We start from the raw sequence: 2395 nt of genomic DNA, 5'->3' as shown, positions 1-2395 counted from the left end.
CTGCCCGAAGCGGTTTTGGGTCTATGTAAACACTAAACGTAGGAGCCAAGGCATTCCTAGAGTAATGTGGCTAGGATCACGATCCGGAAACAGCAAAACCGAAATATGTAACCATTTTGCCGAAAAATTCGAGGGTGCAGCAGCAGCAGCACACCTGACAATGAACCTCTTTATGACGATTTGCTTGAAGGAATCGCACGTAACACCGTGAACATTACATACAATGATGTACACATAACGCCTGATGCAGTCTTCAACGCTATCCGAAAACTGAAATTGTCTTACACGGCAGATCCGGATGGAATACCCTCTGTTTTACTCATGAAATGCAGTCATATACTTTGTCATCCGCTGTCTGAGCTGCTTAGAATGTCCCTGCGTCTAGGCCGCTTCCCCACCTCTTTGAAGACCTCATGGATGATGCCAATCTTTAAAAAAGTGAATGCCAATATGGTTGAGAACTACCGTGGTATTACATCCCTATGCGTATGCTCCAAAGTTCTTGAGATTCTGGTTCATGATGCTATTCTTCGCGCCACAAAATATATCATTTCGTCGCGTCAACATGGATTTGTGCCGAGGCGTTCTGTAACCACCAACCTAGTGACGTTTGTAGAGGATTGCATTAACGGCTTTAGCGCAGGCGCCCAACTTGACGTAATATACACGAACTTTAAGACAGCCTTTGATCGTGTTCATCATAAAGTGCTGCTGGCCAAACTCGAGCATATGGGAATTCCTGCGAACTTCCTTTTATGGCTTGCTTCTTACCTGTCTGATCGTGTGTATCGTGTTAAGCTGGAAAATGTACTGTCCCATCCATTCGCCGCGTCATCAGGAGTGCCGCAGGACAGCAACCTCATAACAATGATTCGGACCATGGGCGGTGGCCAGAGGTGACCCGGCTTCGGGCCATGGGCATTCGGAGACAGCGGAGAGAAGAGAAGCGATGACCTGGGTGGAGGGTCGAGCAACAGACATCACAAACACGAAGGAAATGATAGCCCTGAGAGGATAAGAAGGAGGAAAGAGGCGAAGACAACAGGTATAGGCGGAAGTTCTTTGGAATTGGTGGTGAGCGATAGCAGCGGATGAGCATAGCAAAACACAAAAACAGGTGAATGTGGTGAAGAAAGAGAGGAGCGTAGGGGGTAGAACGAGCGTTTTTGGAAGTGGTGGACCGAGAAGAAGTGCGGGGGTGAAGCGGGAGTGTTTTTAAGGGCGGACAGGTGCATCGTGCGGATGACTGTAAGGCATTTCGAGCGAAATGTCATAACTGCGGGCGGCAGGGGCATTTCGCGAAAAAAGTGCTTCAAAAGAAGCACCGGAAATTGGCAGTATGTAGTTATGAAAAGAGAAGCAGATCAGGTGGATGAGGAAAGGGAGGTTGGAGCGATGTAGGAGATATGGTAATTCGAATGTGTTCAAGCTCAGAAGTAATTGCTTGTGTTTGGTGAACCTGATGTTCTTCTAGGAAGGAGAACCATTAGCGAAGCGAGCAAGAAGACGGACGGACGACCCTCGTATGATATAGAAGGCAGGATTGGAGCCGAGACGATTATATTTCTACTGGATACGGGCGCATCGGTAAACACGGTGGCGGAAGGGGGTGTGGTGGAGCATCAGACAAGGTTCATCGGCTTGCATAAGCGGCTGGACACCACATCCGAAGGAGCAACTTAAAGGCTATGGCAGTGCGGGTAGGCTGCAGACGGAGTGCGCGTTTGAGGCGGTAATTACAACGGCTAACGGTGGCAGCGGGGTATTGGCAAAATTCTTCGTGCTAAGGGAAGCTAATATATCGCTATTGGGCTACGAGACAGGGCAGCAGCTCGGTTGGATTAGGATTGCCACGGACGCGTGCAAGCGAATCTATAATGTTAATGAAGCACGAGGCGAGACATGGTGTTGGTAGAGCAGAAAAGGAGAGAAAAGCTGGACCCGAGATATGAAAAGGGCCGTACAGGAGGTGATAGCGTCGGAAGGAGCGGGAAGAGTTACCATGAGGGATGTGCAGTCAGGAAGGGTAAGAGTTAGGAATGTGAAGGGTTTAAAAAGTTTGTAGAAAGGGAGGGAGTTAAGAGGAAGGAAGCAGGAGTGGGACAAAACATGGCGAAGGGAAAAGATATAACATCGAGGATAAGGAGAGGTGTGAGACAGATTAGAAAAGCGCGAATTTGCGCGCGAAACAGATTAGAAAGTAAGCGCGGGCGTCGTCACTGAATGGTGCAAGGGGAGGATTTGGCATATAGGCATAAGTATGAGAATGTATGGGTGAGTTGTGAGGTGGGAAGTCAGTCAATATATGAGCATAGACGAGTACGGATGTGCTCGGCAGCAGCACACTGCGGAGTAGTGTTATTGTAGTGGAATACGAGGATGTCACAGATGCCTC

Source organism: Anopheles darlingi, chromosome 2 (genome assembly GCF_943734745.1).
Source record: "Anopheles darlingi chromosome 2, idAnoDarlMG_H_01, whole genome shotgun sequence".
NCBI classification, from domain to species: domain Eukaryota; kingdom Metazoa; phylum Arthropoda; class Insecta; order Diptera; family Culicidae; genus Anopheles; species Anopheles darlingi.
Note: the sequence above shows the minus strand (reverse complement) of the source record.